Source organism: Gossypium hirsutum, chromosome D08, assembly GCF_007990345.1.
Source record: "Gossypium hirsutum isolate 1008001.06 chromosome D08, Gossypium_hirsutum_v2.1, whole genome shotgun sequence".
NCBI classification, from domain to species: Eukaryota; Viridiplantae; Streptophyta; class Magnoliopsida; order Malvales; family Malvaceae; genus Gossypium; species Gossypium hirsutum.
The window spans coordinates 7,078,238-7,089,544 of record NC_053444.1 but is presented as its reverse complement, the minus strand read 5'-3'; the positions used below and the strand labels follow the sequence as shown (position 1 = coordinate 7,089,544).

The window sequence follows — 11,307 nt, the reverse complement described above, 5'->3', positions numbered from 1 at the left end:
AACAACATATCTCAAATAATCATCCATTATCAACAATAAAATATATATATTATATCATGTTATACTATTCAATAATTCATACAGATGTTACATTTTAAATCGCACAAACTTACCTAGACTTAATTGTAGTAGTTGTAGAAGTTCATAGACTAATCCGCTATTTTTCCTTTTCCACGAGTATTTGCTGGATCTTGATCTAAAATGTAAAATTTCTCAATTATCAGATTACATTTCACATTCCAATCCATTTAACAATTAATACCCTTTTATTTTCAAAATTTACATAATTACCCTAAACTTTTATAATTTTTTGCAATTTAGTCCTTAACCCCAATTTCATCAAATTAACAATTTTTCCCAACTCAAAATTCTATCCAATTATACTAGGCCCTTAAATAGTCACGAATTAAAATTAAATTCACTATCAAACCCTAAAATTTTAACATGTTTACAATTTAATCCTAAAATCAAAATATAACAAAAATCACTTTACAAAATCATCAAACAACACAATCAAATATCCAAATACATGGTATTCATAAAAAAAATTCAATATTCATCAATGGAAACTTCCAAAAAATTTTAAAGAATAAAAAACGAAGGTATGGGCTAGCTAGACCTAGTTACAACGATCTCAAAAACATAAAAATTACAAGAAACGGGCTTAAAAATCACTCACATGCAAAGAATTTGTGCTTGGTCAATTCTCCCAAGCTAAACATCCATGGCATTCGGTTATCACAAGCAAAATTAAAGAATAAGATGACAATTTCATATTTGTTTTATTTTTAATTTTAACCTCATTACCATTTTGCCATTAAATTCGCATTTTTTTATCATTTTCTTTTGTTTACCCGTCCAACTAAGTTAGTTAGGGCTAATTTACCACTTAATTCCTTCCTCTTTTAAATTTCAAGCTATTTAATCAACTAAATGTAATAATTATCAAGTTTTGTGCCTTTTACAATTTATTTCTTTTTCATTAATTAGCTATCTAAACGTTAAAATTTCTTGACCAAATTTTAGTACGACTCTAATGACCCTATAAATATTCTATAAATAATATTTTTGAGTCAACACGATAGAAATTTGTGGTCCCAAACCATTTTTTCGTTATTACTAAAAATTGGGTTGTTACAGTAATTGGGGACTCGGATGTTATTTTGCCTTGCAAATTCTTGAACTATTGGCCTCAACTTTTGCAGCCATTGTATCATCCAATCAAGCTTTGGGTGACTACTTTCACCGACGTCTTGTTAAGCTCGTGTCAACCTTTGTGTTGGAGTCAGTGTAGCTGTCACTTCCTATTATCGCTTGTTCCCATCATTTATTTGTTTGGCTCACAATTCTGTGTACTATTGGAACAAGATGTCGCCAATAATACTTTTGGATGATTTTAACAACTGCTTAGTAGATGTCATAGGTACACCCGCCTTTCTACATAATGGCGTCACTAAGTGGGGAAAGAAGACTCCCACCTTCTGGCTACCAATGCATCTTCTCATATTTTGATGAATCAATTTACCAATACATGTATGCTTTTTCTGCAAAATAGCATAGAGTAACATTGCTCTAAAAGTATTAACGTTAGAAACATTTAAAGTAGGCACGATTCTTGTGCATACAAATTGGATCCATATTTTAGCCTTAGGAAACATGATTGCTTGATGAAAGGATACTGTAATCTTGGTACCTGCGCGATATTTCCATTCACCCCTTCCTTTAGTATAGAAGTTTTTAATACTATCCATATCTATATCTCGGAAGTATTCTAGATCGGTTTTGTCGACACCGATTTTTGTAAGTTTAAAAAAACGGGGATCAACTTTTAAAAATAGAAATGGGAGTCGCCACCGATCTTTTATTAAGGTGTGACCGGGTCACCATTAAAATAAATTTTAGGTCTGCGAATTTTAAGAAAATAGGTTCGGGAGTCGGTTACGCACGAGGAAGGGTTAGCACCCTCGAGACGCCCAAAATTGGTACCGAATTGATTGTTTAATGTTTTAATGTCGAAATTTTGAAAAGATTTTAAAATACGATCCTTTTCTTTTGGATAAAATGAATTAGACGATGAGATTCACTTATTTCAAAGAAATAAATCGTCACACTCAGTAAGTTAGAGTGCAACATTTTAAATCTTCAAAATTAAATTTATCTCTTGACCTTTAAAACTTATGCATTTTGAGAAGGGTATTTGATTATTTGGGTCAAAAGAGAAGATCAAAACCCAGTAAGTTAGGGTTCGATTTCAACAAATTCCCAAATATTGAATATTGTCTTTATTATTAAAATCCTCGTCTCGAGAAAATGATATGTCATATCCAATGCGTTAGGACACAACGTGTCGAATTCCCGAGAATGGGTTTTTATTTGAAATTTTCATGTTTGAAAAATTTCGATTATTTAGATTCGATGAGGAAATTGGAACCCAATGCGTTAGGGCTCAATTCTCTCGACGATTTTAAACTTCAAGCATTTTTGAAAGTTTTTGAATGAAATAACTTTGACACTTGTAATCTTTTGAATGGATAACGAAATAACATTTTACATTGGGAAAAGCTAATTTACAAACTAAAATCAATACTAATGAGTTACAAAGAATCAATAAAATACAAATAAACGATGCAACATACATAAGGGCAACAAACCTATATTATACATGAACTTAAAATAAACTTGACATAAAAATGATAATAGCATTATGGAACAATAATCATAAAATGAATTTGAATAATTTGAAAATAAATATTATGTATAAGAATTTGAAATAAATCACAATTATAGTTTAAAAAAAGGGGTGTCAAAAATGGAATAATAATACCCGAATAAATAAAAAAATCATAATTTAAAAACATATATTTGTTAACTTAAATAAACAATATTTATGAAAAGAAAATGACATATAATATGTAAAATAAAAAGTGAAACACATTGAGGAATTCTTTTCGAATAGATTATGTATGTTTCAAGTATAAGTAGGAAACACAATAATACAATAGGTAATACGTTCATATGCAAAATAAACATATTTGATATATATTATATATGCACATTATAAGAGCATTACTATTTTTTTTAAAATAAAAAACGTAAGGTATGTGAATATATTTTTAAAAAGTATTTAAAGATATGTACATAATAATTAACCTACAATACATGGTAACATATTAGAACAAAATAAAAAATGTATGATAAGATAAAATAATATATGCGCATGCATATGAAAATGAATAATTATGTATACTAAAATAATCATAATAACAATAATAGCAACCAACAGGTTAATAAATTAAATGACCTTCGGTAATAAGAATAATATAATATAACAGAGGACAAAATTGATGATAAAATGATAAAGTATGGTAAAATTTAAAACAAATAAAAGAAATGGGCCCAAATCGCAAAACGCGAATGATATGGGGGACTGAAAGGGGCATATTCCCCACCCTCCAAAACGCAGCGTTGCGCGTTGGACCAGAATGGAACAAAAGCAAAATATAAGGCCAAATCGGAAAGAAAGAAAACGCTTGATTTGAAAGCACTGAAAAAGCAAAAGGCCTGACCGCACAAATACCCCTCCCTACGCCAGAACACGCGGGTCAAGCCGCGCCTGGGTCGGGTCATCGGGTCACGGTCTAAACGGCACCGTTTCAAAGCCATTTAATCCAGCCCGAACGGTGTCGTTTTTTAAAAAAAAAACCCTATTTAACTAAACTTAAAAACATTTTAACCTAAACAGAAAAGAAAAAAGAAAAAAAAACCTAAGAAATTAAACCTCTACCCCAAACGGCGCGCCGCTTCAGCACCCCACCTCCAACCCAGACTCCGATTGCGACGGGGTGAGCCGAGATGCGGTGTTCCCACCTCTGAGGTAAGTATTTCTTCCCCTCTTTTCTGTCTCGTCCCTTTTTTACAACAATAGAAAAAAAAGGAAAAAAAACTAAAATGAAGAGAGTATATCACTAAAAAGATCACCTTTCGAAACTTTTTTTTGATTTCTCTTTGAAATTTTTTTGTTTACACTGTATGTTTTTTTATACAATATTTGTCTGTCACCACCCCCAACGCTAGAAAAGTGGCCTATATAGCCGAAAATGAAGAAAAAAGAAAAGAAAAAGTACAGAAAAATCTCCTATTCTTTTGTATTTTTCCTTGCTGTTGTCTGCCTTTGTTTTCGTTGTTGCTTTGTGCAGGTACGACGTCTTTGTTGCAGGTGTCACTGGCGTGAGGCCGTACGTTGACGTAGCACGGCTCGGCGTGAGTGGCAAAGGCTCAGAGGAGCACGTGGGGAGGCCACGCATGGGGGTTTGCGGCGGCTGGGATCCTAGAAACCCTAGGGTTTCTGCTTGTGTTTTTTGTTTTGGGCTTCAATGTAACTGGGCCGGGTTTCTGTAAACGGGCTAGGGATGTGGGCCGTTCGGGTTAGAGTTGGCTGATTAGGCTTGGGTATTATTTGGGCTAGGGGTTTTGAGTTTGTAATATGGACTTGAACTTTATTATTTTTTGTTGGTTATTGTTGGCCTGGGCCCGGGCAAAAATTGGGCTCTACAGGTTTCATCAATGAAATCATTCTCATAATATGGAACATTATAAAATTCGCAAATGATTCGAGGGGTTACTCGCACTTCTTTCCCCCACACAAGTACCATATCCACATACAGCCTTCAGTATTTCTAGACTCATGGTCCCATAAAGACGCATAAAACTTTTGAACAATAGGAACCACAGAATTTTCTTTCGAAATTGTCCAAAAATGTTCTCACCTATGATATCTAACTAAAGGTCATATTTCCTTACACCAAACCATTAATGAATCGAATCCCCTCTCTTGGATAAAGGTTTTTCCTTGAAGTTCCATAAAATATTTCTCAATATTCGGGTTTGCAAAATAAGAAGGGTTTGGATCCATCGATGATTCGAATTCATTGGTTCTTCTAACTTTTCTAGAAGGCATGTCATCTCAATCCTAATACAATTCTAAGCAAACAATTCAATGAAACAGTAAAAAAGATTGAATTTAGGAACTCTTAACTTTAATATATAACCGATTGAATTCCTTATTTTCCCGTGGTGTTCTCATTCCTTATTGCCCAAATATGGTCGAAGAGTTTGCAAAGAATAACTAGAATGTTTAAGAAATTAGGGGTTTAGAGTTTAAGAGGTTTTGATAGATTTGAGAAACTGGGTCCAGTCGACCCTGCAAAAAATTACAGTGATGCCGCGACACAAGGGTTCCGTGTCACAACATCCTTGGCAAATTACCTATGTCGCGACACTGAGGTTAGATGTCGCGACTAGACCTGTCCATGGGCCGGGCGGCCCGGCTCGGCCCGACGGCCCGTCCGAAATGTAGGAGGGTTCGAGTAAAAATATAGGCCTGAAATATGGGCTTGGGCAAAAAAAGAGGCCCGTTTAAAAAACGGATATATTTTTTATTTTTATTTTTTAATTTTAAAATACTTTTAAAATATTTTTTTATTTTTTATTTTTAAAATAACTTTTTAATGTTTATTAAAAAATGGGTCGGGCCGGGCTCGGGCTTATGATATTTTTCTCGGGCTGGGCCTGGGCAAAATTTCAGGCCCATTATTCGGGCCGGGCCGGGCCTAGGCCTAGGAGGCAGGCCAAAAATTTTTCGGGGCCAGCCCGAACCTGACCCGGCCCATGGACAGGTCTAGTCGCGACGCACCGTGCAGCTTAAAGGTCTGAAGGAAACTGTCTACTATGTCGCGATTCCTTGGGGCGATGTCGCGACACTAACTCTATTTCGGCTTAAAACTTCTAACTTTAAGGATGTTTCGGTTTAGAGTTGAACCTATATCAAATAAAAGTCAAAATCTAAACTAGGTGATTAGTTACATATACAATAATTTACAAAAGTTAAGAAGCAATTCAACTAAATTTTAAGTTTTACTGCCGAATTCATCCGACAGTGTCACCAATTCACCGATGGAGGATTTCCTTGTTTTGTCGATATTAGTCCACCTCCCATCGTGTTGTTCCACCTGCACCCGTTTGTCCCTTTCCTTAAACTTATTTATTCTTTTTGCATGTACAAAAGGAAGCGTGTCCCTTGACTCGAGAACGTTAGAAACAAATAATAATTATTTACATTATTCCCCTAACTTCATCTTATCTTCATCGCTTGATTGGTGGCCACATTTAAAAGTTTTAGTCTCACCATTAATTTTCATAATTAATTCATTCTTTTCTAAATCAATGGTGGATCTTAATGTGGATAAAAAGTGTCTTCTTAATAAGATCAGTATCTCATCATCTTCTTCAAAATCAAGTACCACAAAATCTATGGGAACAATAAAACTTGGCACTTTGACTAACACATCTTCCAATACTTCTTTTGAACATACCGAAGACCTGTCAGCCAATTGTAATGTTATTTGAATAGTTTTCAGATCTCTTAACCCGAGTTTTTTAAAAATCGTTAGAGGCATTAAATTAATACTAGCTCCTAGATAGCATAGAGCTCTATTAAAGTGAATACTTTCGATATCTGTGGGAATATTAAAACTCTCTAGGTATTTTAATTTTCGAGGTACCTATCTTGAAATAATCACGCTACGAGAAGCATTTAAAGTAACTTGTTCTCCTACCTTAATTTTCTTACGCTTAGCCTTCATCTCATTTAAAATTTTGGCATACTTTAGAACTTTTTCAATTAACTCAATTAAAGGTAGGTTAACACTCAATGTTTTAAACAGGTTTAGGATACTTACAAATTCTTCATCATCCCGCCTTTGCTTTTCTTCTATTCTCTAATGGAATGGGATTTTTGTACCGATAGAATCTTTAGTTACTTCTTTCTTTGTCCAGTCGTTGACCACATGTAGTACGGTCATTTGGGTTGACCCTGTCTTAGGGTTTCTACAAATAAGAAGGTTTGTAGTTAGTGTTTTTAACTTGATTTAAATTATTACGTGTTTTTAGGTTCCCTCATATCAGATTTGAGTGATCTCTCCAGTCGGGATTATACATATTCGAATAAGGGTTTCCACCTATGTTCCCGACGTAATTTAAGTCCTTAACCAGACTGTTGATATAGTGGAAGAACGGTTTGTCTCCCCCATGCACAGACGGTGTAGAAGCTAATTCGATACGTTTGAGTCTATCCACTAACTATTGATACTTATCATCTTCTTAGATAACTTCTACCGTAGTGAGTTTTTAACCATATGTGAATCGTTCAATTTGCCACTGGCAAGATTTTAGTGTCATATTCTCAATGATCTCGTATGCATCCTTGTACGTTCTGTTCATAAAGGCTCCTCCTACTGCTCCGTCTAATCCAGATCATGCATTTACATCCAACCTATTGTAAAACACTTGCAGTCGCATCCACTCAGGAAATCCATGGTGCGAGCATTTCTGAATCAACATTTTGAATCATTCTCATGCCTCATAGAAACTTTCTCCCTCCATTTTTCTAAAAATAGAAATTTCTCTTATTAGTTATACTGCTTTGCTAATTGGGAAAAACTTCTATAAGAACTTTCCAGCGAGTTCATCCCATGTTGTGATAGACCCTGGTTCCTACGAGTCTAACCAAGAAAAAGCATTATCAACCAAGGAGAAGGTGAAAAATCGAAGACAAATAGCGTCATTAGTGACCCAATTTTACTTAAAAGTATCACAGAGTAGAAAGAATCGTTTTAAATGTTGATTAGGGTCCTCTATCATAGTGCCCCTAAACCGCTGATTGTTCTAGATCATTTGAATCATAGTCGACTTTATCTTGAAATTATTACCTATAGTTCTCAACCTTGCTATACTTTCTTAAACCATGTCTAGACCTGGTAAGGCATAATCCCTTAAAATTCCTTCGTTCCAAGCCAAATTAATGTTTGTAGGAAGTTGTGGTGCTGGTGGGTTTCCTAGGGAATTATTGTCAATGTCATTAAACAATGGATTTTCACATAGTATGTTACCCGTAGCTGGTGCTGGTGGATCTTGCATTTGTTATTGCATTCAACGATTTCTTTAGATTATTCTCTTTGGATCTGTGGCTGCTACAATAGGTGTGCCCCTACTACGAGTCATACACTAAACCCAGAAATAAAATATTAGTAACAATAAATGAAATAAAACAAAATCATATCTATAACTTAAAAATTTTCTAATTATTCTAATTAAGTGCGAAAAATAAAATTAACCTAGTAACGTTGCCTCCCCAGTAATGGCACCAACAACTTGACCGCTTCTGGACATACAAACGTCCAGAGTGTGAATACTACAAAAAATATAGAATTACGAGGCGGTATCTGCAAGTATACGAATCTAGTTGTAATATAGTTTTACAACAAAGTGGGCAATAACTCCGAGGATCGTACCTAAGGGAGGCGAGTGCTAGATCAATTCTAACCTAAACACTAAAAGATCTAATTAGTATTTTAGATTCAGTTATAGTACGAAGAATATAAAATAAAGGATTTTTGGGGTTTTATAATGATAAAAATAAAACAACATAAAAAAGATAAAATTCAAGAGATTAAAAAGGAAGAATAAATCAAATCTGATTATGGGTGATTAGCTCACTTCCGTAATCTCTATCAACTGTCACTTCGAGTTCCTCGTCAATCAACTAGTCGCTACCCTAGCAGGATCTTTCGATCTTCCACTAACATAATGACTCAATAAGAACTACTTATCTTCTAATCTCACAGTCTAGACTGATTTAGGGTTAAGGTGTTCACGGATAAAGAATATCAATTTTGGGTTAATTCCCACCTTGATGACTTTCTGGGGTTGTCAAACTTAGGGTTTGTTTCACGTTCTCCCTTTCCCAAATAGTTGATCCATTGAGTAACCCTACAAGACAGTTAATAGATCATACATTCACTCGCTAATCCCCCATAGAAGGGTTAATTCCTCATGGCGTTCATAAATAATATATAATATATGTAAAGAGAAAGCATGTTAATTAAATCGAGAATGTAAGGCCCAATTTTTGCCCGGCCCGTCAATAAAATAAAACCAAATTAAAATTAAACCAAAAAAAAGGGTCCAATAAAATAGCAGTCCAAATTACATTCAGCTAGCCCAAACCTAATCTGACACAAGCCCAAACCCAAATACATACAGCCCAATTAGCCCATTTTGAAAGAGTATCCCAGAAACCCTTAGGGTTTCTAGAACCCTTCAGCGTCGCAGCCAAGCCTTCGCGCGTGACAAGCCTCCGTACTCGTGCACCTTCGCCTCCCACACGCGTGCCTCCATGCCACGCTCCTCCGTACGACCGTACCTGCAGCAAACACAAACAAACAAAAACAACAGCAGAAATACGCACGAAAAAAGGCAGTAGAGAGGATTTTTTCGGATGATTTTCCTTTTTTTATGTTCTTTGTAAAAGCTGGCCATAAAAAGAAGGCCATTCGAGTGTTGTAAAGGGGAAATATCAATATAAACAATATCAATAGAAAAGAATCGAAAAACAGAGTTTTCTTTGAGTTTTGGAAGGTTATTTCATTTATTTTTTGCATTTCTTTTTTCTTTTTTTCGTGGCTCTGTTATTTATTAGCAATAAGGTAATAAAAAGAGGAAATAAGGTTAGAAGCGAGGGGATTTACCTGTGTGGTCGGATCCTCGTTGGCTCCATCGCAATCGGAGCCGGACGACGGTTCAAAGGCCTCTGAGCAACCTTTGCTGAGCGGCATGACTTTGGGGAGGGGGAGAAACGTTTAGTTTTTTTAATTTTGTTTAAGGATGTTAATTGCTGATTTTAAGGCTAAAGTAGGGTATTTATTGTGTGAAAAACGACGCCGTTTAAGGCCTGCTTCAGTGACCTTGAAACGGCGCCGTATTGAGCTTACCCGTGTGCGCGACCCGACCCGCCAGGTGGGGATCCGCGTGTTTTCCCCTTTGGGGGATATTTGCGCAGTAGATCCCTTCCCTTTTTGTGGCATGCTCAAATAGATTTTTTTTCTTTTTAATTTTCGCCCTTTAATTTGATGTCCGCTTTATTTTGGTCTTTGCCGCAACGCTGCGTTTTGGAGGGTGGGGAATATTCCCCTTTCGGTCCCCCATGTCATTCGCGCTTTGCGATTTGGGCCCATTTCTTTATTTGTTTTAAATTTTACCCTGCTTTATTGTTTTATTATCAATTTTGTCCTCTGTTATATTATTATTACCAAAAGTCATTTAATTTATTATCCTGATTGTTGTTATTATTGTTATTATTATCTTAGTATACATAGTTATTCATTTTCATATATATGCGCATACATTATTTTATCTCATTATACATTGTTTTTTGTTTGGTTCTAATATGTTAGCATATATTTTAGGTTAATTATTATTTACATATTTTTAAATACGTTTAAAAAAATGTATTCTTATACCTTTATGTTTTTTTTAAAAATTAGTAATGCTCTTATAATACTATTTTATACACATATGTATATATATAATTTATATCAAATATGTTTACTTTGCATATGACCGTATATTACCGATTTTATTGTTGTATATCCTACTTATACTTAAAACATACATAATTTATTCAAAAACTTCTTAGTGTGTTACACTTTTTATTTTATATATTATATGTCATTCTCTTTTTATAAATATTATTTATTTAAATTAACAAATATATGTTTTTAAATTATGATATTTTTTTATTTTATTCGGGTATTATTATTCCATTTTTGACAACTCCTTTTTAATTATAATTGTGATTCATTTCAAATTCTTATATATAATATTTATTTTCAATTTATTCAAATTATAATTTCTTTTATACGTACATCTTAAATCATTTTTAAACTCATACTTTTTTTCATGCACATTAATTTATTTAGTGTTTTGATAAACTTTAAATTCTTTAGTTTTTTTAATGTTAACACATAATATTTAGTGTTTTAATTTCTTTAATTGTTTTTGGGTGCATTGTATTGTTTGTCTGCTTTGGTTAATTATTCATAAATCATTAGATTGCAATTTGTCTACAAATGATTGCTTAATAATGTATACCATTCCATCGAGTTTCTTTCATTAAATCTTGTGTTTAACATGGTTTAAGCATCGAAATCCCTTTTAGATGTTATAATACTCGACATTCATAATTCACGAGGGAATTGTGCCCTAACTTACTGAGCTTCAATTCTTCTTATGAATTCGGGTAATTAAGCATCTCTTGAGTAATAAAAAACCTCATGGTTTCTACAATAAAATTCATAAGATTTCAAAATGTTGGATCCTAACTTACTGGATACGACATTTTGTTATCTCAATTTTAAAATAAAGGCAATGTTTGATGTTTAGGAATTTCGGGAAAATTGATCCCTAACTTAT

The 11,307-nt window shown here is 34.0% G+C and overlaps 1 long non-coding RNA gene and 1 other non-coding gene across 2 annotated transcripts; both read left to right on the top strand.

The window, feature by feature from the left end:
- Nucleotides 1-3,743: 3,743 nt before the first annotated feature.
- LOC107918816 (uncharacterized) lies at nucleotides 3,744-4,581 on the top strand. The gene is made up of 2 exons (XR_001690255.2): nucleotides 3,744-3,874; nucleotides 4,197-4,581. It is a non-coding gene; the product is annotated as an uncharacterized lncRNA (long non-coding RNA).
- A 2,785-nt stretch (nucleotides 4,582-7,366) lies between these two features.
- LOC121220445 (small nucleolar RNA R71) lies at nucleotides 7,367-7,473 on the top strand. The gene has a single exon (XR_005917647.1). It is a non-coding gene; the product is annotated as a small nucleolar RNA R71 (small nucleolar RNA).
- Nucleotides 7,474-11,307: the final 3,834 nt, after the last annotated feature.